Genomic DNA, 26038 nt, shown 5'->3' with positions numbered 1-26038 from the left:
CTTTTCTTTATGTGTTGTGAAAAAGTGAATGCTGTTATTTCCACTAAATAGGAATGCGTATGTCAAGCTACATTAGAGTTAGAAGGTATAAGTTGACGTTCCTGGATCCTAATGTGAAAACTGTAAAAGAGCACCCAAGTCTATATGGAATTTATAGTGCTGGTATCTTCTTTTGTGGTGAATGAACCATTGGATCCTCTCATCCACCAGTGTCTCTAAAAATACGACGTCACTGTACTGAAATAATTCTTACAGAGGTGCCACAGACACTGGCATAAATTATAGTGAAAGTCTTTGCCAGCTCAAAGCAAATAGTGGCACACAGGCAGTCAGAGATACACCAATTTTTTTTTAAGTGAACTTATGGACACAGATCTATCTATCTATCTATCTATCTATCTATCTATCTATCTATCTATCTATCTATCTATCTATCTATCTATCTATCTATCTATCTATCTATCTATCTATCTATCGCCGGTATAAGTTATGCATCTCCCTGTATATACTGTATATAACTGCACACTTTACATACAATTAAAAAACGCATCAAAAGCACATGTGGTTTTTAAGAGTGTATACAGTTTCTTAAAAATATATGTGGTCTTTGAATACTGCATGCCGTTTTTTAATGTGTTTTTCTTAATTGTGGTTCAAAAGTACAACAAAAAACATGCCCACACCCTGAGGCCAATCTCACACGTGTTCAGAAAATGCAGCTCGAAATCATGGCATTTTTATCACAATTTCAAGCAATGTTTTTAAACACATGGTACAGCACTTTTTAATGTACTCCATCATTGTGATGAGTGAGGTGGTACGTTAAAAAACGTGAAAACGCAAAAATAGAACCGACAGTTCTCGAAGCTCGTGGTGTTAGAAACACCATATTCGAGTGCAGGTCTGAGTAACCCTATAAATGGGAGCATTGTACCACGGTTAGCACAGTGCTCATGACACTGAGCTAATAGCGGTAAAAAGCAGTGTGTGTGTGAGAGTGGCCTGAGGGACTACAAACAAATTTTCATATAGTGCAAGAAATTAGTCATGTTTTGAAAGATTATGCCAAGCGGCTAGATCACGTATGGAAATTTGTTTGGCAGCTGTATGCAGCGTAATTTAGGTATGGGTATGAGGAGGGGCTCCGAGCTGAACTTTTGCACACGGGCCCCTGAGCTTTTAGTGATGTTCCTGCTCATCACTATTCTTGATTAACTTCTTATAGGAATGTTTCCATTATACCAAGTTATCCCCTATCCACATTTGTTGAACAGTGGGGGTTTGACTAATGGGACCCCCAGCGATTCTGAGATTTCATCCCTGGAACGTCCCAAAGCATGGGCAACGAAGGATGCACATGCACACCTCTGCTTCATTTACTCCAATAGGACTGCCCAAAATAGTTAAATTCAAGCACTTGGTTATCTCCAGTGGTCCACCTGAAGTGAATAGAGTGGAAGTGCTCATGCGTGTCCTTCACTGCTCCACCCTTCAGCATGAGTCCCAGCTGGATTACAGATAAAGGCTGTGGTGAGACAATCATTTTATGTAAAATGAGCCATTATTATTCTACCAGTGTATGATGTTACAGGAGGATTTTTTTTTTCACTCTTCAATGGAGAACTTTTTTAGTCACTCCATGTTTAAGTGGTTTCTTGCATGCACATCCCATTTCAAATCCCTCACAGCAATTTGATGGAATTAGGATTCAGGCTTTCCATTCCACATGTCTTAGTATTTTCCAAGGTGTTCATGGGAAAACTTTAGTCTTGTCCAGATGTTATTTCAGGTCCCAACAACCCTGTAGATCCAGTTCTATGCAGCTTCTTCCTAATGGTAGACTCATGCACTTTAACATAAATAGACATGTGGGGTTTTAAAACGTCTTTCAGCATTTTGGCTCCTACTCTCTGAACTTGCTGGGTTGGCCTGACCTGGGAAGCTGACAGTTCTTTGAAATCTCCACTTGTAGATAATCTTTCACACAGTGGAATGATTGATGTCCAAATGTTTGGTGATCCTTTTAAATTCCCCTTCCAGATTTATAGGCATCTACAGTATAACTTTTCTGAAGGCCTCAGAGAACTCTGTGGATCTAAGGATGGGGATACCAGACATTTCAACAACATAGAACAAACCGAAGTCTGAGGTTTAACCCCTTAAGCATGTAACCTAGTTTGGTACTTATGTAGCAATCTTTGTTTTTTGGTCATCTTCACTAATCATTTTTACTTTTTTCACTTTTCCGCCAATATTAAGTCATATTAAAGGGGTTGTCCCGCGCCGAAACGTTTTTTTTTTTCAACCCCCCCCCCCCCCCCCGTTCGGCGCGAGACAACCCCGATGCAGGGGTTAAACAAGAAAACCGCACAGCGCTTACCTGAATCCCCGCGCTCCGGTGACTTCTTACTTACCGGTTGAAGATGGCCACCGGGATCTTCTCCATCGGTGGACCGCAGCTCTTCTGTGCAGTCCATTGCCGATTCCAGCCTCCTGATTGGCTGGAATCGGCACGTGACGGGCGGAGCTACAAGGAGCCGCTCTCCGGCACGAGCGGCCCCATTCAGAAAAGGAGAAGACCCGGACTGCGCAAGCGCGTCTAATCTGGCGATTAGACGCTGAAAATTAGACGGCACCATGGAGACGGGGACGCCAGCAACGGAACAGGTAAGTGAATAACTTCTGATAACTTCTGTATGGCTCATAATTAATGCACAATGTACATTACAAAGTGCATTAATATGGCCATACAGAAGTGTATAGACCCACTTGCTTTCGCGGGACAACCCCTTTAAGTCTTGCTCAATGCATACATAGAAAATACAGTATTTTATAACTTTTATCATATTACAGGGTGAAAAAAACACCCCTTTTTCTTTAATGCATTCTTCATGGATTGGTACAATGATTTCAAAATTAAAAAAAAAACCACTATATGTAATTTATTTATTTTTTATCCCTTTTGCAGAATAAAACCTCTTTTTGGAAAATTTATTTTTTTCCATCATTGTTTGAAGACCCCAAACTTTTTTTTATTTTTCCATAGACAAAGCTAAGTGAGGGCTTGTTTTTTTGGCATGATGAGATATAGTTATTATTGGTACAAGTTTGGTATACATATGACTTTTTAAATCACATTTAATGTTTGTTTTTTTGCATTATTTGCAAGTTAGCATGAACAAAAACAGCATTTTGGAATTTTTTTTACAGTTTCACCATGCAGAATAAAAAATACTTTAATTTTATTTTATGGGTTGTTAGAAATGTGGCAAAACCAAATATGTATTTTTCAAAAACTAATTCTCTGAGAGGGGGGGAAGGGAATAAGTGCACAAAAATGTTTTTTTTAAATTTGTTTTATACATAGATAATTTTTGTTCAAATTTTTTTTCTTACTGTTTTTTCTATCTCCCCATAGGGGACATGAACATATGATCCTATAAACGCTCAGATAATACATTGCAGTACTTCTGTATTGCAGTGTTTAGGTCTTTGAGCACTTTTTCTATTGATGACTTATTCTCATAGATGATCAGCAGGGGTCCACTGCTGGGGATCACCACTGTTCAGCTGATTAATGGCACCGTTGTCAGTAGGGAAAGCACAGGAAACAGATTGGTCCATCTGTACTGCATCAGCCCAGGTTGGTAATCCAGGCAAAACGTCTGTTGAATTAAAGCTAGGAGCTAGGCTGTTGCAATACTGATGGCGCAATCTGCTTCCTATGCTGTCCGTACTGACAGCAGTGCTGAGAATCAGCTGATCGACTGGGATCTAAAATGATGGACCCCTGATGACCATGAGGATAGGTCATCAATAGAAAAAATACCCAAAGTCCTGGAAACCCCTTTAACTGCTATTTCTACATTGACAGCCAGAGCAGACCCATTGGCTACTGACAGGCCTTTGGTTGTCATGGCAACCCATCACTCTGTTGATTGCATTGTAGAGGGTCAATAACATGATAGAGGGAGCTTACATGTTGGGTCAAATTGAATGCGGTATGTAAGAGGTTAATGGCCTTTGTAATATGCTATAAATGTATAGCATTTTGCATTCAAACTCTCCTGCCCATTATGGGGCACGAAAGGGTCAAATATGATAGGTTCCTCCAAGATCCTCTCAAACAGTATTTGAGTCATATGTACCAGATCCATTGCATTTGATTCTATCTTAAGTTATTTAAGGCAGTGGTATGGCATACAGTATCTGTAAATCAATTTATCGTATATACTGTTTAAACGAACATTAAGTACTGATATAGCCATATGTTAATGCGTAAAGAAAACTTTACATGGGGCATCTTTGCTTTTTCACATGACTATATTTCTGACATGGAAGGAGGGGTAAGAAACATGTTTCAGGGTTGTATGCATAGTTGATGTTTATTGAAGAGTATTAAAAAGGTTTGTCTAGTTGTAAACTAATGATGGCCTATCCACCAAATAGACCATCAACAGTAGATCAGTGGGAGTCTGTGGACCAGAACCCCTGCCGATCAGCTATTTGTTGGGCAACTGTGCTCATGCACTTAGCTGATTTCTTCAGGAAGCAGACAGCTCCAACAGCTTCTTTCCCACTGTAGTGGCTAGCCTGGTATTACAGGCAAAGTTCTCATTCACTTCACTTCAATGGGAATTTTACCTGTAATACCAAGCCTGACCACTGAAGGGAACATGGAGCTATCTGTTTCCTGCAGAAAGCAGCACAATGCATGAGCACCCCATCTCATGAACAGCTGATTGGCAGGGGCCTCGGGCTACAGACCACCAATCAACGGCACCCCTATCATAAGGTGACCTGAGCCTGCAACCTCAGAAGGAAGTCTGCTGCACCTCATAGAGGTGGGTTTAGGGTTTCCACCCAGCCAGTAGGTCACCATCCTGGCAGGTCAGTCATCATTTTTTACTGGCCATTTTAGTAGCCAGTAAAAAATAATTGCCAGCTGCAAGCCAGATGGGCCACCCAACACCATCATGCATTTTACTCACTCTGTCTATGTCTCCGGTCTGGTGGCTGCCACTGCTGTAGCCGATCTGTGACCACTGATCTTACCCCCGACATCTGCATTCCTGCACACAGACACCATCCTGTACACAGTGCAGATGCTGGGGGAGATGTCAGGGGTCACATACTGATTTCCAGCAGCAGTCATTGGACTCGGCCACAGACAGAGTGAGTTATACCTGATGCTTTTTTGGGTTTTTTTTTCCCAACTGGAGGTCCATTAAAAAGTATACTATGAATACTGGGACTGCTATAAGGTTTGGGGGCCACTAATTGGCATTCTATTACTACTGGGGCAACTTTGGGGGTAATTATTACTATTAGGGCCACTATGGGAAACACTATTACTACTAGGGTCAGTATGGGAGTCATAATTAGTACTGTGATTGCTATAAGGGACACTATTAGTACTGGAGCCATTATGGGGACAGTATAACTACTAGGTGCCACTAGGGTTTCAGTATTAATACTAGGGCTACTAAGGGGGTCATTAATATTACTGGGACCATCAACAGGGTCACTAATATTACTAAGGCCACTAACAGGGTTACTATTTCTACTGGGACGATTAAGGTAGTCACTATTACTATTGGAGCCACTAAGGGGACACTTACTATTGGTGCCACTGCTAGGAACATTATTAGTCTGTCACTTTAGACAAGTCTCAATGATTCAAATACATGTTTATATCTTATGTACTGGTGCTTTCAATGCCTGTAAAATTAATGTCTTTTTGTTTTCTTTTTACGGCGGGATGCACCATTTCACGCTTTTACTCAGGCAGCAAAAAGGCTTGTGGCACCCCTGCTCCGACTGATTTACTAGTGATGACCTATCCTGCAGATGGGCCATCGATAGTTTATAACTGGACATCCCCTTTAAGTAGTTGAGGGAATGAAGCAGCCAAATGTTTGAGTGAGCGTCTGACACTCTTTTACAAACACCCTCAGCACAGTTAGCTTTTCCACATATGCTTAAATTCCTATTAATCAAAATAAGAAATCAATGCGTTTATATGCCTCTACCATTCCTAATTGTGCTGAACTAATGTAACGTCAGTTAACTAAGTAATAAGCTTCGCAGTATGACACTAAGTGTTCAAAATTGTGTGTCTTAAGTGCATTTTGCAGCTTGGATGGAACCAATATCATGCCAGGATGAAGGAAAAGTGGTAGCATTGTTGTTCTCGAAATTTGCTGATTGAAATCTTGGAAGGATATTTCAGTAAGTGTAGAGATGACTAATAGCTGAGTCAAGCTGATGAGGTCATTCCACTGCAGACATAGCCACATCTCATCAATGAGATGGCCTCTCTGCTGTAATGATTACATTTTCAATTCCTTTTGCTGCATTGTAATCATGAGTTTAAAAACAAAAAGTTATCAATATGTAATAAACTTCATGATCAAAGGTCAGATGTTGATTAAACATATCATCTAGGACAATTAAGGTTTCATTTCAAGTCATTTCAAAATAAAGCTATGGAAATGTGATGATGTCATTTGTGATTTTTCTTTTGTTCTTTATTCAGAGCCCTTATCAGCTTACTTTTACTGTGTATATACTGTTATTGCAAAACTACTTATAAAACAATTAAAATGGAACCTTTCATCATCTCTTAAAGGGGTGTAGGCATTTAAAGGGGGAAGTTGTGGATGGTGTATATCTCCCTCCCAGGCTCTAAGTCTGGACAGGGTGGTGGTCCAGTCCACAACTTCACCCTAGCCCTGAGGAAACTCAGCTGTCCGCACTGACCCCATCACTGGAGCATAAAAGACTGCAGCTCCAAGTAGTCAGTGCCTGGCAGCCTGAGGAGAGACATACAGTCTAACAGCCTGAGGAGGAATTTTCCTGAGCACCCTGCGTGGTGCAGCATTGCATTTTGTTCTTGCATAGACTTTTTGTGTTGGATTTCCTTTGTTGCCTGGAGCATAATTAAGACTGAAGTAAGTTTTTGCACGTGTGGAGTCCAGAGTGTCTTTGGTGGAGGATGTGGGCAGCAATCCTAGCTGCTGATGGCAACGGCAAGGCACCTGGCGGATTTCCTCGGTAAAACCTGTGACCATGATGCAAGCGCCTACCCCTTCCATGGAGGAGCTGTTGGCGAGGATGGACCGGCTTTGAGGTGGGACAGAGCTCCGACTGCGGCCAGGCCCAGAGAGATGGTGCAAAGGTTCCTGCAAAAGATGACGCCTAATGATGCCATTGAGGCCTATCTGAGGGTCTTTGAGAGAAACGCAGAGCGTGAGAAACTCCCCAAGGCTGAGTGGGTCGAAGTTCTAGCACTGTTCCTCACGGCGGAACCCCGGAAGGCATACCACGACGTCAATGTTCATGAGACAACCAACTACACCAGGTTGAAAGCAGAGATCCTGGCTCATCTGGGCGTTACAGCGGCGGTCCAGGCTCTGAGAGTTCATAATTGGAGCTACAGGGCCGACCAATCAGCCAGGTCGCAGATGCTCGACCTGTACCACCTCATAAAAAATGGCTGGAGACAGACGTGTGCAGATGATCGATAAGGTCGTGGTGGACCATTATACCCGTGCCCTGCAGGCAGATCTGCAATGCTGGATCGTCCATGGAGGGCCCCTGGACGCCGACCAGCTGGTAGACCTGGTCGACCGCTATACTGCGACTAAAAACTACCTTCGGGACGTCCATTCTGTCCAGACTCCCGCTACGAGTTCCCGGCCAACACGGGGTAAGAGACCACCAGAAGCCGGTGAAAAGCTGTGGCATGGCGGGAAGGAGGTTGGGTCACCGGAAGGGGCATCATTGGAGTTAAAAGCTCCTGATAGCCCCAACCCAATGGCTAAGCAGAGGAAACCAGGGCCTTTGAGGTGCTGGAGATGCCAGGGGCCCGGGTCTGTGTTGGCTCAGTGCCCCATGACCAATGAGTGTGATGGTGCTTGGCTCTGATCCTTGTTTGCACAACCTAATTGCAATGCCTCACAGAGACAAGAGACTGAGCCACAGCTGTGTAGCATAAGTGTAAACCACCATTCTGTGGAGGCTCTCCTGGACTCGGGTAGCCTGGTCACCTTAGTGCATGCTAGCCTGATAGCAGAAGTCTTCATACCGGGTAAGAACATCAGTGTGGTATGTACACACGGTGACACAAGGGTATATCCTATGGCACAGTGTAACTTTGAGACCCATGTCGGAACTGTGACCTACGATGTAGGTGTGGTCAAAGGGTTAATGCACAGTGTGATTTTGGGATGTGATTTTCCTGTGTTCTGGGACTTGTGGGGGAAGATGACAAGCCCTTCTAAAGAGACTGATGCAAACCCAGCTGACTTTACCCCTCCGCAGAATAGCGGGGTAAATGTGGACATTAAACCAGGAAATGTAACCTTTCCTTTACAAGTCTTGGCTGGAGATTATGTTGAAGAGGAAGTTCACCCCTCGGTTCAGGATGTGTCCGAGCTGAAGGATGCGCCTGGGAACTTTGGGACAGCCCAACTAAAGGACCCTACTCTTGTTAATGCAAAAGAAAATGTTGTAATAATAAATGGTTCCCCCATTTTTCCATGAATAATAACTGTTGTATAGAGTAACAAAAATAGTCGAGAAAGTGGTGGAACAGTTGGTCATGCCAAAGCCGTACAGGTGCAAGGTGCTAGACTTAGCACATAATAATGTATTAGGGGGGCATTTAGGAACTGATTAAACGCAGGATAGAATTCTTCAAAGGTTCTTCTGTCCAGGGGTGTACAAGGACATAAGAGAGTACTATGAGTTGTGCCCCACCTGTCAGAGCACCGCTCCTGTGTCGCACTTCCGCAGTTCCTTAGTGTCTCACCCGATTATAGAGGTTCCCTTTAAAAGAATTGGAATGGATTAAGTGGGTCCCATAGTCAAGTCGGCTAGAGGACATCAATACATTTTGGTCGTGTTATATTATGCCACTCGGTACTTTGAGGCAATTCCTTTAAGAAGCCCTACTGCCAAAAACATTGCACGAGAATTGTCCCTTATGTTTTCCAGAATAGGTCTCCCCAAGGAAATCCTCATGGACCAGGGGACCCTGTTCATGTCCAGAGTAACGAAAGAATTGTGTCACCTCTTTAAAATTGATCACATACGAACCTCAGTGTACCACCCTCAGACGGATGGGTTGGTAGAGAGGTTCAATAAGACCCTGAAGCAAATGCTAAACTAGGTAGTAGAGAAAGATGGTCGGGACTGGGACCGTCTATTACCATATCTCATGTTCTCCATACAAGAGGTACCACAGGCTTCCACAGGTTTCTCGCCATTTGAGTTGCTATATGGTCGGCACCCCAGAAGGTTGTTGGACATAACCAGAGAAACCTAGGAGACCGAGTCTACTCCCTATAGGAGTGTCTAGAGCATGTGGCTCAGATGCAGGACCGCATTAATACTGTAATGCCCATTGTCAGGGAACACTTGCAGACGGAGCAGGAGGCCCAAAGCAGAGTGTACAATCGTTCTGCCAAGGTGAGAACTTTTAGTCCCGGTGACTGAGTTCTCATCTTGGTACCTATTGTAGAGAGTAAATTCCTCGCTAGGTGGCAGGGACCCTACAAAATCCTTGAGAAGGTAGGCGACGTAAACAATTAAGTGCACCAGCCGGGGAAAAGGAAGCCGTATCAAGTGTAAAAAAACTCTGGAAGGATAGAGAAGCTTTGGCTACCTCAAGCATTAGGAGGGGGGGGGGGGGGGGGGGGGACGCAGCCCTCCCTGCCTGATGTTAGAGTAGGCGAGACCCTGTTGGTGCGCCAACCGCAGGAGGTAAAAGAGTTCCTGCAAAGAAACAGAGACAAGTTCTCTGACGTACCAGGTCGTACACACATCATAAAACATGATATCATAACTGAACCCGGGATGAAGGTAAACTTAAACCGCATAGGATTCCAGAAGCCCATAGGGAAGCAGTTTCTGCCGAGGTTAAGCTCATGCTGGAACTAGGGGTGATAGAGGAATCAAAATGTGAATGGTCAAGCCCCATTGTGTTAGTTCCCAAACCGGACGGTACTTGGAGGTTTTGTAATGATTTTAGGAAATTAAACAAAATCTCCAAATTTGATGCGTATCCCATGCCCAGGGTTGATGAGTTAATTGAGAGATTGGGTAATGCCAGATATATATCACCACACTTGACCTTACCAAAGGCTACTGGCAAATACCTCTGACTGACAAGGCGCAAGAGAAAATGGCCTTTTTAAGCACAGAGGGCTTACTCCAGTACAAAGACATGCCGTTTGGGTTACATGGCGCACCTGCTACCTTCCAAAGATTAATGGATCGGATTTTGAGGTCTCACCGTATCTATTCTGCCACATACCTAGACGATGTTGTAGTCTATAGTACCGATTGCGAGAGTCACCTTGGGAAGGTACAGGTGGTCATGGATGCCATAAAAGGGGCAGGTTTAACCTTAAACCCTGGAAAATGTTCAGTAGCCCTGGAGGAAGCCAAGTACCTTGGCTATGTTATTGGTCATTAAACCACAGGTCAACAAGGTAGAGGCCATACAGGCATGGCTTAGACCTTTGATGAAAAAACAGGTCAGAGCCTTTTTAGGAATGATCGGGTACTATCGTAGGTTTGTTCCTAACTTTGCCTCCATTGCAGCACCACTTACGGACTTGATGAAAGGGGGCAAGTCGATAATGGTAGCATGGACAGCCGAGGTCGAGCAGGCCTTTCAAAATTTTAAGTCTGCCCTTTGCCAAGAGCCAGTCTTGATAACGGCTGACTTCTCAAGGGAGCTTATTGTGCAGACAGATGCTTCTAGTGTAAGGTTGGGTGCAGTGTTGTCCCAGTCCATAAATGGGGAAGAACATCCAGTACTGTATTTAAGCCGGAAACTATCTCCTGCGGAGCAGAATTATGCTATTGTTGAACATGAATGTTTCGCAGTAAAATAAGCACTAGAAATGTTAAGGTATTATCTCTTGGGGAGAGAGTTCAAATTAGTGTCAGACCATGCCCCTTGACCTGGATGAAGCAAAATAAGGAAAAGAATGTAAGGGTGACGAGGTGGTTTCTTTTGCTTCAGAACTTCAAGTTCACCCTCGAATATAGGCCTAGCAAGTCACAAGGTAATGCTGACGCCCTATCTAGGGTGCATTGTCTGGTCACCAAAAAGGCCCAGCCCTCTGGCCTGGATAAGAGGGAGGGGATATGTAGGCATTTAAAGGGTGAAGTTGTGGATGGAGTATATCCCCCTCCCTGGCTCTTAGTCTGGACAGAGTGGCGGTCCAGTCCACAACTTCACCCTATCTCTCAGGAAGCGCAGCTGCAGGCACTGACCCCGTAACTGGAGCATAAAAGACTGCAGATCCAGGAAGTCAGGGCCTGACAGCTTAAGGAGAGACATATAGTCTAACAGCCTGGGGAGAAATTTACCTGAGCACCCTGCGTGGTGCAGCGTTGCATTTTGTTCCTTCATTCACTTTTTGTGTTGTATTTCCTTTGTTGCACGTGTGGAGTCCAGAGTGTCTTTGCCGCCCCACCCCCTGGAGGTATTCCATCTCAGGAACCACATTCCAATGTGCTGCAAATACAGGGGCTGGACAAAAATAATTAAAATCCAATGCATTTCGTATGGTGATTCCATATTTTTGTCCACACCTAGGAAAGTCTAGGAAAGTGAAGCACTCACTAATGTCATGTTTATTAGTGGCTTTATGTGGTGCAGAGTGTTAAGGCAGCTGTAAGCCGTAAGCTCTCATTCATGACCACAACCTGAAGGTTGCAGGTTCAATCCCCACTGATTCAGGTAGCTGGCGCAAGGTTGACTAAGCCTTCCATCATTCCGAGGTCTGTAAAATGAATACCCAGCTTTCTGGGGGAAGTCATAAATAAATTACCTGAAAGTGCTGTGGAATAAGTTGGCAAATAACAAGTCCCTTTTCCCTATTGAAAAAGCAGCAGCATTTTCTTTCAAAGCTTTAGTCTTTTTAAATTTGTTTACTGCTCATTGTTAGGGCAACTAATCACCTCCTCTATGGAGTCAAGATGGCCAGTGTTTGCACACTTTTAACTTCAAAGGCAGCAATCTGCTGGGTGACCTCAACTGTCTGTGCATGGTTACTCTGGCTTTGGCCTTACAATTCCCATTCATTGTTACATGGCTTGTTTAGAAAGTTTGGCAGGAATGCTGCCTTGCAATAGTTAGTTATCTCGCTTGGACGACGAAAGTCCACAGCACCGATCTAGAATGACCACAACCGAGAGCATTGTTCCATTCAGTGTAGATGTCGGAGGAGGTACTGTTGCCTATCTGTTACACGCACGAGCGCCGCTGATGACCAGGAGGCCTCCGCCATCCAGCACGGGGTTGTCTATTGATTTTCCTAGCAGTTACTTCGGTTAGAGCACAGTGGACAGCTTATGACAAGCGTGCAATATGACCAAAAAGTGCATGTCGTCTCCTTGTTATTGTTTTTGTTGATTAACGTAAGCCCTGTGCAAACCTGTATCTCGCTGTTTCTGATGAAGTCGAACCAACAGACACGTAAAATCTGGAGCTGGTATCGCATGGGAAAGGACTCCAGATGCTCAGGGGTTTGTGATAGCAAGGTCCAAGTCTCTGAGCCGTACAATAATATTGGCATTACGCAGGTCTGGTAGAATCAAATCTTTGTCCTGAGATGTATGTTCTACCTCCACCAGAGTTTATCCAGGGACCTCATCGCCGAGGCTGCCAGCGCTATTCTCTGCAGAATGTCTGGAAGCATGAGCGTTCTTAAGACGGGCTTTTGCCTTCGCTTCAAGGGCCTGCATAGTGTTGTCCATTAGTCAGGGCTGCCTACGGGGACACCGGTATCCGAGAACGGTCTTTGCAGCTTCACGGATAGCGTCTTTGGGACATTCCATGCTGCCTCTGGTTCATCTTGGAGATTGCCCTTGATGTGAAATCAGTTTTCGATTGCGATGTTATACTGACGTCCAATGCTGGATCTTCCTTCATGGCATCAACGTTGAGTGAAGGTTGTGAACTGGTCCAACGGTGGTCTGTGTTTGCTGGAGCTTCTGCCTGCAGTAGACTCGACACAATTTGACAGGATTAGATATCCAGGTTAACCTATGGAGGCTACATCTCTGGAACCAGGACCCCGCCACTGTAAGGCCCATTGAGGCACAGAATGATATCATCCATTGAATTGTCGTTGCTTGGGCCTTCACCAAAGGGTCCAATGATGTCTTCATAGCCAGGAGTCCGGGGACCTGGGTTTGTGTTCAGGTGACTGAGCACTATGAGTACATCATGCAGAGAGATGGACTGCATAGTGGCAGCAAGCTGGTCGTAAAAGGCATATTTGCCTGCAACTGTATGTTCTTCAGTTGGTGCATATGCCACAATGATGGACATGTGACCGTAACGATGAACAAACCTGGCGTACAGCAGACGCAAAGAGATTGGATGCCACATTTTCATGGACTGATTTATGGGAGGGTGAAGGATTAGTGCCACTCCCTGGGTGTGGTCTGAGCCACCGGAGTGTAATATGATGGCGCCATTAACCTCACGCTGGTCAAGATGCAGTAGACGAGCTTTGGTGATGCCGGCTGCTGTGATGTTATATCTAATCTTCCAATAAGTGGAAGGTATTATTCCATGTTCCCATTTGCATATTTTCCCAGAGGAGCATGGGTGGCTTTTACATCTCCTCACACCCCTTTTAGGTACTCTCCTTAAGGAGAAACAATACCTTTCCTGGTTCTCATTTTTATCATGCCTTTCTGTTTTAGAGGATCTATATGATGGAGCCCCTAGACTGACCTGTTATGATCTATCCTGATCCAATGCAATCAGGTTTTCTTTCTTCCTTTGACTTATAATGGGTTTCTCTAGTGTCTTTTGTATTACAAGTGTAATGCTGTAGAATTTCACATCATTGTATCAAAAGCAATGGAAAATTGATAGCAAAGAGATGCAGTTGTAATATTTTTTGTTGGAAATCTCTTTTTATATCCAGTTTAAGGTAAACATAACATTGCAGTGTACAACAGTCTAGCGGTAATGAAAGCAGATAGATCAAGTATTTACATTAAACATATATTACTTGTAAGTCACTTTTATTTCATTTTCACTGTCATGACTCCATGGTGAGTCGCGTAGTCCCTCGCGACATTCTCATGAAACAGTTCAGGAAAAAAAAAAGGTTCAACTTCGGAGGTATGAAAAAAACTTTGCCTTTATTTATAGTGTCACAGCATTATTGATATAACCAGGGACGTGTTTCCGAAACGCGTCCCTGGTTTTATCAATAATGCCGTGACACTATAAATAAAGGCAAGTTTTTTTCATACCTCCGAAGGTGAACCTTCTTTTTTTTTCCTGAACTGTTTCAGTCAGATACATTGTTGGCTCCTTCAAATAAAAATCGTTCAGTCTTTCAAACTTGCTCTTCCATAAGCGAATAAGAAGGACTGGACGAGAGCTGCTTAGGGCGTAGTCCCACGGGGGGAATCGGCGCCCGTGTTACTGCAGGAAGAAGACGGACGCACTTCAGGATGGACGTCTCTCTGCAGCGCCGGAAGAAAGAACATGTGACCGGCTTCATTGCGGTCATGTGTTCTTTCTTCAGCACTGCGGGGAGTCGTCCGTCCTGAAGTGTGGCCATCTTCTTCCTGCAGTAAGGGCTCAGTCACACGGGCACATCGGCACCCGTGTGACTAAGCCCTTAAACCGAACAATACGTGAACGAGCCAATGATAATTTTCATGTTTGTACGTGAAAAGCAAACGATTATCGTTTATCGGTCGATCACTGACTCACAATCAGACCTCTCGATTATCGTTCACTTTCGCTTGTTTTAACTATTTTTTGAATGATAACCATTCCGCCTGAAAGCACCTTTATTATCATCACAGGCAGGATGACAATGAAAAGGTGACACCTATATATAGATAACACAGGATCCACCATTCACAAAAGGCGATTGTCACAACTCACCTCTTACACCTTCCTGCACAGGTCATGCCTAGAACACTCCCCCGTAAAAAAGTCAGTGGGTCAACTTCTGTCCATTGTGTTACTGGACCATGAGATCTGCTGTAAAGCAAATCTCTAAATGCTGTTAACTACAACATGGCCATCGCCATAGTCATGTCCGGAAAACAGAGTAAAACAAATCTACGATCAGCGTAGAAAAATTGGAAATGTTTCAGTATCTGGTTTTAATTAGTGAAGAAAATATAAGTGGTACAGTACATTTCCTTTAAATTCAGGGAGACAATAACAATGAGTATGTCACAGCTATCTCTGTAAAACCTTGGCTAGAATAAATCAATTATAGATTTGTTTCAGAAGATAAACAAGAAATCCACTGCGTAATGATAACACCCTCTAGCTTTACCGGAATAACTTATCACTTGTGCTTTAAGAGTGAGTCAAGTGCTCGGAATCAACAGTGATGCCATCCTCCTGCCCCGCACTTTAGCTTCTGACTTCACTGGACTCTCATTGATTTTAACATTGTGATTGTTATAATGTGTCTTAATTGTTGAAATTCTATATACTTAAAGGGGACATATCATGTCCTCAAGTCAGCGGGAGATAACTGCATACACTTGCTTCCGCGACCCCACTTTCTGCAACAGTGTCTGTCTTCTGTGTATACTCACCCCTCTTCCCCCATTCTGACTCCTTAGATAAAGCTACTGTAAATATGTCAAGTAGGCGATCGCTACAACTTAGAGTCAATGGGTGATGTCAGACATCACAGCACAGTACCGTGGGCCAAATCTAAGAAGTGCCGATACGGGGGAATATGGGGGGAGTATAAACACACGGAAGGCATTGTTGGAGACAGCGGGGCTATGACTGCAAGACATGAGGACAAAACAGATCCCACTTACCCCATCATCATATTACCCATTAAACCCTTTGAAGACTACTAAATATATTTCACTTTTACCAGTAACCCTTTCCAATCCACTGTCTGACGTCATCAGCCATTCTGATTGAAAGCTGTAGAGCTCCGATGTCAGAAGACGTCCGGCAGGGTGGTATTACTGTATATTACTGGCCACTCTGTTGTCGGGGGCCTCTTCAGCATGTCCCATACCGCAGTACTGGCTGTAGCCAGCAGATGGCGCCATTGTATAATGGCAGAAAGAGAAGGCCCCCTAGGAAACCCTGAATCCAAAATTGGATTGCAAAGGGTTAAAAGAACATTTTATTCAGAACTTCATGATTAATTGCAATATTTATATTCTAGAAACAAAACTAAATATATGGATAGCACTTCAAATAATGATAAAATTGATTGGTTGAAAGAAGACTCACCAGGTGTGAAACGCCCATCGGATGACAAGCGTAGACACCACCAATCCAAGTAGGCTTTGTATGTAATGTGTCCAAAGCAACAGATTTCTGAAGATGTCTTCAAGACACAGAGAGAGTCACAGGTGTCCTGTTCACACAGTGGACTGCTCTAGGAAGAAAGTTAACTTAATCTATAATCCACTATCCATTTACCTAGAGCAGTGTTTCTCAACTCCATTCCTGAGGCCCTACCCAACAGGTCATGTTTTTTGGATTTCCTCAGTGTTGCACAGGTGATGTAATTATTGTCAGTGCCTCAAATATTGCAACGGGTGTTCTCTCTATAGGATATCCTGAAAACATGACCTGTTGGGGGACGCTGAGGACTGGAGTTGAGAAACACTGACCTGAAGCACGGGGATTTTATTTCCTTTTATATTCTAGAAAGATAGTTCTCTCCAAAAAGATGGTCAATATCATGCACTTACCTCCTGTTGCCTGAAGGGTGTGCCTGCACACACCAACAGTCTTAAAGGGCCAGCATGCATCCTGTCATTCTGTCCCCTGTCAATTCCGGAGCCCTTCTGGTTATATCAGGCACCTTACCATTAAGAAAGGTTGATAAGCTTTTAGTTTCTTTGTCTAGCTAAAGGTGCTATTCATTTGTGATGACCTCCTGGTTAATGCTTCAGGCTATACCCTGACTACTCTGCATTTGCCACTCCTGACTTTGGCTTGCTGAATTGACCATTCTTCCAACTGCTCCTGACTCCTGGTCTGTTTGTACCATACTGAATATACTCAGTGTGCCCAGACTCTGACTTTGACCTCTGGATCATCTTTTATATTGAAATCTACTTTGCTTGACTCAATCCTGGACTTCCCTGACGATGCCTCTGTTCTCAAGCTCAGCTACCACACCCTGATCTACAGTTACATAGGCGGTCATTAATTCGCTTATCATTTGTTGTTCATTTAATGCATGCAAAAAAGCCTTAAGTTACGATCATCGGCCCGTGTAAATAGGCAGCCATTCATCTATCATCCCCAGTAATCTTAGCGAGTGTTGCCCAAAAGATGTCCCTCCAGATAAGGGAGCAGCCATAGGGGGTAGCAGTAGCCTGAGGAGTGCCCTACCATAATATCCATACAGACATAGCATTATAAATGCCCATGGTACTGTATGTGGGGAGCCCCATTACAGATTTTGTATTGAGGTTCAGGAACTTCAGAAAGTTATACCTCTGCCTCCAGACACATCTGGATCCCAATGAAATAAGTGGATTTGCACCTCCCATGTCATAGAAAATGTCAGACCATTATAATAGCAGCCTGAGTTTTTGGCTGCAGAAATGATATATACTGTAAGGCAGGATGGTAGTGCAATCAATAAGGAGTCAGCATATGGTCTGACGTTAAGACTAAAAGGTTTTTCTAAATACAATATTGTTTGTGATGACAATTACCCTTAATGATTTTGAAACTGCATAATCTAAAATGAAAGCATCCTCGGATATATTTTATGACGCTTTACAAGGTAATAAAATGACTCATCAATTCCAAATTCCTGAAAACGTAATTGTCAACGTGCAGGAAATCCCTGTACACCTGCCATATGTAAATCACATTAAATGCTTCGTGTTTGACAGGTAATTGAAAGGTAATTTATCTTTGATATTTCCATCACTATAAGCAGGGTAATATTTACAATACTAATGCAGTACTGCGGATTAAGTGGATGGAGACGTAGGCGTGCTCTTCTACGTAGATCCTACTCTGTTATTCTGACATGGAGCAATATTTTAGGCTTTCAGCATCATTCTCTTTACATATCGCATATCATTAAGATTCATGGCAGAATCTGGTTAGCTTATTCTGGATTCTTATCATGATGGGATGGGGTGCTACTGGCTTGGTGTAAGAAATCACAGCTATGCCCCTATGCATGTATAGGAATAGAGGACCCTTAATTGGAACCTGTCTGCTCTTAGGAGCCCCAAGAACTAAAGTTATGGGCTCGTAGAAGAGGGGGCACTGAGTCAGGGAATTTAATTTTCATACTTACCTTCCTCTGTGTTCTCCTGCTGCTGCCCTGGTGCAGAAGTTCAGGCTGGACCTTCTCTGCTGTCAAAGCAACTTCACCTCATGGTTAACGGACATAGAACTAAAAATATATGTATAAACACAATAGTCCCCTCATTGTTCTCATCACAAAATAATGCCTCCTGTGTCCTTCACAGTAGTAATATCCCCTTTGTGCCCTTCACATGATAGCAGCCTCCTTTTCTTTGTGGTCCTGCATTGCAAATACTCACCTTCTGTAATAGTATCTCTATCTGTTCCTTTTGCGGTCCCTCTGTGACCCTCACAAAATAATAGTGGTCCCTTTATGTCCCTCACAAAGTAATAGTGGTCTCTCAATGCTCCAACAAAGTATTAGTGGTCCCTCTGTGCACCCACAGGTAATAGTGATCCCTTTGTGTCCCCACAATGTAGTAGTGCTCCATTGGTGTTCCTCCCAGGTAATGCTGGTCTTTCTGTGCCCCCCATAAAGTACAGTGGTCTCTCAATGCTATTCCCAAGTAATAGTGGTACCTCTGTTCCCCTGTACCCTAGTACTAGTGGTCCCTTTGTTTTCCTGTCCCCCAGGTAATAGTGGTCTTTTTAGCCACTCCCAGCCCAAGCCAGGTAATAGTGGTCCTTCAATGCTCAAGTTGGACTGATCCATTGATGCAGGCAAGCAGCAGAAAAGCACGGTGCTGTGCAGGGGGGCTGTAGGCTCCCTTGGCTTAGGGGCCTGGTCCCTATTGTGACCACTGTGTCCTCTGCCATTGGGCTCAATTATGCCAACTATAAAACCCAGTTTATAATTATTTTGGTACACTCACTTTGATACAGAAACCCATGAGAAAGGCAATATTTCTAGTCCAAGTCACTCCATGTTGCTGTTGGCAAACCAAGTCAAGGAACTTCTGTTTAGGATGGACTGGAAGATTATCTGCTTTTTTACTCAAAAGGAAGAAGAGATGATGATGCCATCACAAGTGCTCTGCAATAGCTTGAGGATGAGGAATAACTTAACCCTACATCTACCACTAGTTGTGATTGCAAATACGAAGAGAAGTATGAAAGTTGGAATATTCCATTCTGCAGCATCAAAGCTATAAGGGAAAATGTAGAGTATTGGATAGACCATTATTTAGATTCCTCATTAAAAAAGCAAAAATGACGATACACGTTAGTGGAAGTAATCTGCAACCACAGGGATGACCAAGACCATGAAGATTTCCCACAGGGTGTGGTTCCTCTGCACCTTCCACTCTGTTGTTACAGCCCTGCTCCTGTCACTGAGGACCTTCGGCATGGCATGTGGAGCCATGACCTCACTATGTATACAGTTATCCTTTGCCAGCATGAACAAACTAACCTTTATCAAAATGAATGATTGTTGGACATGAGATTGATAAAATTGGCATGGGATGTCTGTCTTATCAAACTTTTTTGGCAGAGCTATAATACCCATAAGCGCTATAGTTTACACAAGTGCTGTATCCCAACAAACTGTCAACTTGCTGTTGATTCTGTTGCTCTACTCTTTCTAAATTCCCAGTTCTCAAGCCCTTGAAATTAAGAGTACAAGCATAAAAATAAATAGAGGGATTGAGGTATCTTGGGATGACTGGTCCAGAACTTTGATTTGACTAATATCAACAAATGGGGTATGTCTGTTCATTTGTGTATGTAGAATGTGTTGATATATAAAGGTTTTTTTGCCAAAAGTTGGAAAACACCAATTTTATTTTATGCTTATTTTGTTTTCTTTACTTAGTGAGGGTAATACAGTGTGTGTATGTAGTTCTGCATTTTCTCTACATATGACATTGTTGTGAGTCTGACTACTAGGATCTCCAGATATCCTGAAAACGAGGTGGTCCCCATTCTTGGTGGAGAACGAACTGGTTGCACATTTATAAAAATGTATTTCATTAATGAGTTTGTCCAGCACCCTGCAATTGATTAAAGGTATGTCTGATTGATGCACACATGTCTGGATATGCTACGGAGAGGTCAGTCCAGTGGCTACTCTTTCACCATGAAGAATTGTATGCCACACTGCTACATTTAACCACTGTAGGCTCTGCCATGAAACCTGGTCCTTAAAAAGGGTTGTCCAAGTTCTTTTTAATAGAAATCTGTCTTTCCCATTATTCTTCTTTTCATGGGCCACAGGAGATTTCCATGATCTGTGGATGACATGGAAGGCATCATCCAGAGGATGTCTGGAGATTGGAGGGTACAGCAGGCAGCAGAAACAGTCCAGGCTGGCTTATACCAAGCTATTCAGCAGTGATTTAAATACAGCGTAGGAAGTATTAAAGGGATTCTTTCACCTCAATATGGAAAATTAGCAGACACCATTGCGCCATGCATCACATGGCTGGCCGCCAGTGCCCCAAGTTCACACCTCTTTCTTTGCTCGGTCTTCTTCTTTTTTCAATTGGCTGACATCAGCGCAAGCAGTGGTGAAATCCCAAGCTTGCGCTGTGTGGCTCTCCCTCGAGCTCACTCCCGGAGAACACATGCCATTACGGTGCATGCGCAATGCATCACTGAAGACACCTCAATGTCAGTGCACATGTTTGCTCTCACTGGGGTCGAGTGCCTCACAGCACAAGAGTAGAATTTCACCAATGCTTGCGCTGAGAGAGTAGGCAGCTGAGCGAAGTAGGGGGTTTAAACAAAGGCAGGATCAGGTGACTAACCTTCATGACTCGAGGCTGGTTGTTTTGAATACAGGGTGCTGCAACATAAAAGTGAGTTTTTAAAGTTATTATACAGCTTCTTTTTTTACACAGTTTGGCAACTTGGGGGTATTGAGCTCACAGAAGGGGGCACTAAGCACAGCAAGACAGGAGGTTTGATCTCATTTTGCCACACCCAGACAGGTGTTCCCTGATTAATGAGGAGGTTACACCCTTTCTTTGCTAAATCTTTATTTGGAAACCCTGCTCTCCAGCCCCCTAAAGCTGTATGGCACTTCTACATATCCTGTCCTGTGATAAGGTCCTATCACAGGACCTAATAGTCCGGGGTAAAAGCTCTTAGTGTTAGGACTGGGGTCCGGGATACTGGAAGTCCCTGAGAAACCCACAACCCCTGTCCCTACCTACTTGCCCCCCTGGGCTAAGCCCCAGGGCGACAACTGGATGACGGTCCCTACACTCTGTAGGGAAGCAGGACATGGGGACTGACAAACAGACAGACACTGGAAACAAATAACACAAAGGCAAAGTCAGACTATCCGGGTCGGCAGCAGGAGGGTACACAGTACAGGGGGGTCAGGCAAAGGCAAGTCGGGTCCAAAAAACAGGGAGTCAGAAATGGGAGTAAAATATATGAAGACGTGAGTGCAGCTAGAAGACCAAACTAACACTGGCAAGGATATGCAGACACAGGCAGGTTTAAATACTGATTGGGACAGGAAGTCTGACAGGAGCCAGGTACACCCAGCAGCGCTGGGGAACCTACCCCCAACCCTGCAGGAGGCAGAGAAGAAGCAGCGTGCCGGGTTGGCATGGTGCCGACGACGCAGCGTGGGGCGACACTTGCCGCGTCCCTAGCAACTCGGCAGCGAAGAAGAGCCTGGCGGCCAGGGAGGTAACTAGGACCGGGGCTCCCCTGCGCTGAATGGCAGCCGCCTGTGTGACAGGACCTGCGGTGAGGGTCCGGAGGAGCTGCAAGCCGCTGATCCTGACACTTAGCTTGGGGGTTTTCACTTTTAAGTGTTAGCATTTTGGGACCATGGCCACGCTTCACCTTCCTCTTCACAGAAAGCCTTGTTTTCCACATAGATCATTTCTGCTGTCCTACATTTAACCACCTTCCACCGGGTCTTCATGACCTGCTCAATAGTCATCTCTTTCAGTTCCCCATAAGAAGCTTCAGCTTGTACATTAGTCACCTGTTTAGTATGCACTTCAGTAGCAGCATGTGTACTTCGTTCCATCTGTGTGTCATCCAACACAGAGACCCACTTAATAATTTGTGCGATTTCTCTATCTAGTCCAGCATTATATTCTGTTGATTGGACCTGATTTGATTCTTGCATACATTCTTTAGCCTGAACTTTAGCTGATTCAAGGACCTTTTCTTCAACTTGCAAATCCATTGACACAGCAGCAGGTTTTCAGTGTCCACCTTTGCTAACACACTGGTAATTTCTTCAGTCTTTTTCTGCTATAAAAGCTTCTGGGCTTGGTCTACAAAGAGTTTGTTCTTTTCAGCTCACACACTCATCTGCTCCAGAGTGGCAGCTAATATCTTCTCAGCTTCTTTAAACTGACCCCTCATATCATCTCTGGATGCTTAAGTGTCTTTAAACTCTCTTTGGCAACTCTCCAACTGCTCCTGCACCTCATGCAGTTTCTGAATAGATTCTTCTCTACTATTATTTGCACAGCCAATTTCTTCCTTCATAACTTTTTTATTTTTCACAAATTGTTCACTTGTAGCCTCCAGACTACTTTCTAAGCAGAAATTTGCATATTTTGTTCTTTGTAACTCATCTTTCAGATAATCCAACAGGGTATTCATTTCTTCTAATGGCTGCTGGAACACACTCTTGGACCTTTCCAGTTCCATAACTTTCTTTTCAACAACCTTCTTGGCGCTAACCAAGTCTTGCTTTTCGGTGCGCAATTGTGTGTTGAGCTTTTCTAACTCAGCCTTTTTCCCCAAGGACCTCCTACAGGGTGCGTGCCAAAGAGAGCGTTTTGGTTTCTTTATCACAAGCCTCTGCTTCGGCGCGGTCACGTTCTTCTGCATTTTTGGCAGAAATGGTTTTCTCCTCACCAAGCAACTGATCAATTTTCTATTTCTTCTCCAAGTTGGACATAATCTGATATTGGTAAACAAGATCTACATGAATATTATCTAATTTCTGCTGAAGTCTAGTTTTACTCTTCTTTAGTTTGTCATAAGCAGCTGCTTTTTCTCCATAGCGCTAATTTGTAGCTTCTAATTCTTTTTTAAAAGGATACAGTATTCTCCATTTTATTTTTCATATCTGCCACCTGAGACTGAAGTGTTGAAATCTGCTTTGATATGTTTTTCTTGGCTTCTTCATCTTTCTCCAGTTGCCCAAGGAATGCATTCCTCTCGTCTTCCATTTGTTTCAACCTGGTACTAAGGCCAAACTTCTGACGAGTTTCTTCTTGCAAAACATTCTCAGAATCTTGAATCTGAGATTGCTATAGCACATGCTGCCTGTAGTCTTTAACCTTCTGTGATTTTTACTTGTAGGTCTTGTGTTCAGAGTCACTCTTACTTGCAGAAATGGCTTTACCTCATTGGTCAACTCATTGCGCTTCCTTTCCAGAACCTGTTTAGTTTGCTTTAGGTGTTTGGACAGTACCTCTGCTGCGAGCAGCTCTCTTCAATTCCAGGGCGCTCTGCGGTTCACCTGTCTGTGACTCAAGCTCATGAATTCTCTTCAGAGCCACATTCTTTTGTGCAGACTCTTCCTCTACTCTTGTAAGGGCAGCATCAACGTCTTGTTTGCACTGAGTAGTTCGCTTTTCCAATAACAACATATGATCAGTTTCAGCTTTAGCTAATCTTCTGAGGTGTTCATTCTCCTTTCAGATGACCTCAGTTTCGGTCTTCAAACATGCAATTGCATTGATCACAGACATCTTTTTATTCAGGATGCTTCCCATTTCTTCTTCTGCCAGAAGCCTTTGTCTCTTGGCCTTTCCTGCAATTAGATGCAAATTGGTAGCTTCCTTTTTTAACTGCCCCTCATATATTTAATTTGCAGCTTCACATGCTTCTACTACAATCATTTTCGCCTTCAAAAGAATATCCATGTTAGCTCGCATCTGTACAATTACTTCTGAACTCCGAGCAACTGTTCATCTTCTTTTCTAATTTAGTCCTCATAGTCTTCACTGACTACATCTTCTGTCTTAAGAGAAGTGGTCTCTCCTATTCTTCTTTGCATTTATATTATTTGTAGTCCCAGCGGACATTTGGTTGCTACTAGCAACCACCTTACTTTCACAGGCAACTTCATTGGCAATGCCTCTCTCTAGTTTGCTTTCACTCTTAGGACTACATGCAATGCTTTTGTTATTTTTACACTCTGCCACTAGGGGCATGCTTGAGCTCATTCCCACATGAGCCATGTCTGAGCTTACTGTACCAGCTTGTTCACACTCTGCATTCACCTGTGCAAATTGTGGAATACGTTCACAGATTATAGGCATTTTATACACAGAACAGGATATTCCATTGACCTTATCACATAAGGATTCTGTGCCAGTTTCAATAGACAAAATTTCATGCAACATATTTTTATCACTGCACTCTTCAGATAGGTTTTTTTTTAATGCTAATGCACATTGTGTAGATTCCACTGCACCATCCTGCAAAGCAAACATATTATGCATTTCACATGACTTTGCATAGACATTATCACATTTTCTTTTATGTCATTTTCAGCACACACTTGTGCAAGACTCCCCTGCAAAACGTTTGCAACATTGCGTACATCAGACTTTTCAAGTCCATGTAGAACCTTTTCACGAGTCCCTGGAATTATCTTGCCATTCCTCATACTTGACATGCAGCATTGTAGTTTATCTCGAGCTTGGACACAGTTCACACGATCAGTCAGTGAAACTCCAGCCACCAACTAAGAGACTTATTTCTGACTTGGTTGTTTGAACTGATGAATAGCAGATTGTGTAGCAGGCTGCATCTGATGCTCTCCTTCCCCCAAGCGCCAGAAATATAGGACTTCTCTGACCAGAATAAACTCTACTTTTAGTTTTTCCCATTGAATACGTTCAAATGGCACAGTTCCACAAACAGTCTCAAAGTTGACCAGCACAAACTTACCAGTCTCAGGACCAGTCTTAATAAATGGCAGACCTTGAAAAACCTCCTGGTTTGGATCAAGGTCCACCCACAGTGGGATTCCACCCACCAGCAATTCACATGTCCTTATAGCCATCTTTACTTTCACTGGCCTCCTGGCCAGATGACATTCAGGCGCACATTTCTCCATATTGTGACACCTCCAGCAATGACAGTCCTTTGGCTTGTTTGCAGCAGTTACCTGATGTAAATGCTTGTTTCCCATGGCAACAACATTCTGCAATTTTGGGCTTACTGTCCATTTAAATTTTTGCAACACCACCAGCAGACTTTTTAGCCACACTGGCTCTTTACTGCAACATATCATGCATCAGTGGAAAACCAATACTTCTCCACTCACCAAACTTTTGGCCACTCAGGACAACACAGCTTCGTTGTGCACCATTTTTCCGTGCCCGCATCCTCCACCATATATTGTAACTTAGGTACATTGAGCTCACAGAAGATAACACTGACCTCAGCAAGACAGAAGCTTTTCTCTTGTCTTCCCACACCCAGACAGGTATTTTCTGATTAATGAGAAGACTACACTTTTTCTCTGCCAAATCTTTATTTGTAAAGCCTGCTCTCCAGCCCCCTAAAGGCCATCTGTAGTACTACATATCTACAACAGATATGTTTATGTTGTGTGCGTTGTAATTTTCTATATTCTGGTGACAGAATCCCTTTAAACCTGATTTTTATAAGGTATGTGGGCATCACCGGCTTTATTAAAAGAAAAATTAAAAAAAAACACCTGGCATACTCTATCATTTATTTTTCGCTGTATACTATTGGTTTCACCAGCTCCTAGCCGGTAACACAATTCCTTTAAATGCTGGAGATCAGAGTATTACAATT

The sequence above is a fragment of the Eleutherodactylus coqui genome, chromosome 10, assembly GCF_035609145.1.
Source record: "Eleutherodactylus coqui strain aEleCoq1 chromosome 10, aEleCoq1.hap1, whole genome shotgun sequence".
Lineage (NCBI taxonomy): Eukaryota > Metazoa > Chordata > Amphibia > Anura > Eleutherodactylidae > Eleutherodactylus > Eleutherodactylus coqui.
This window is presented reverse-complemented; position numbering follows the sequence as displayed.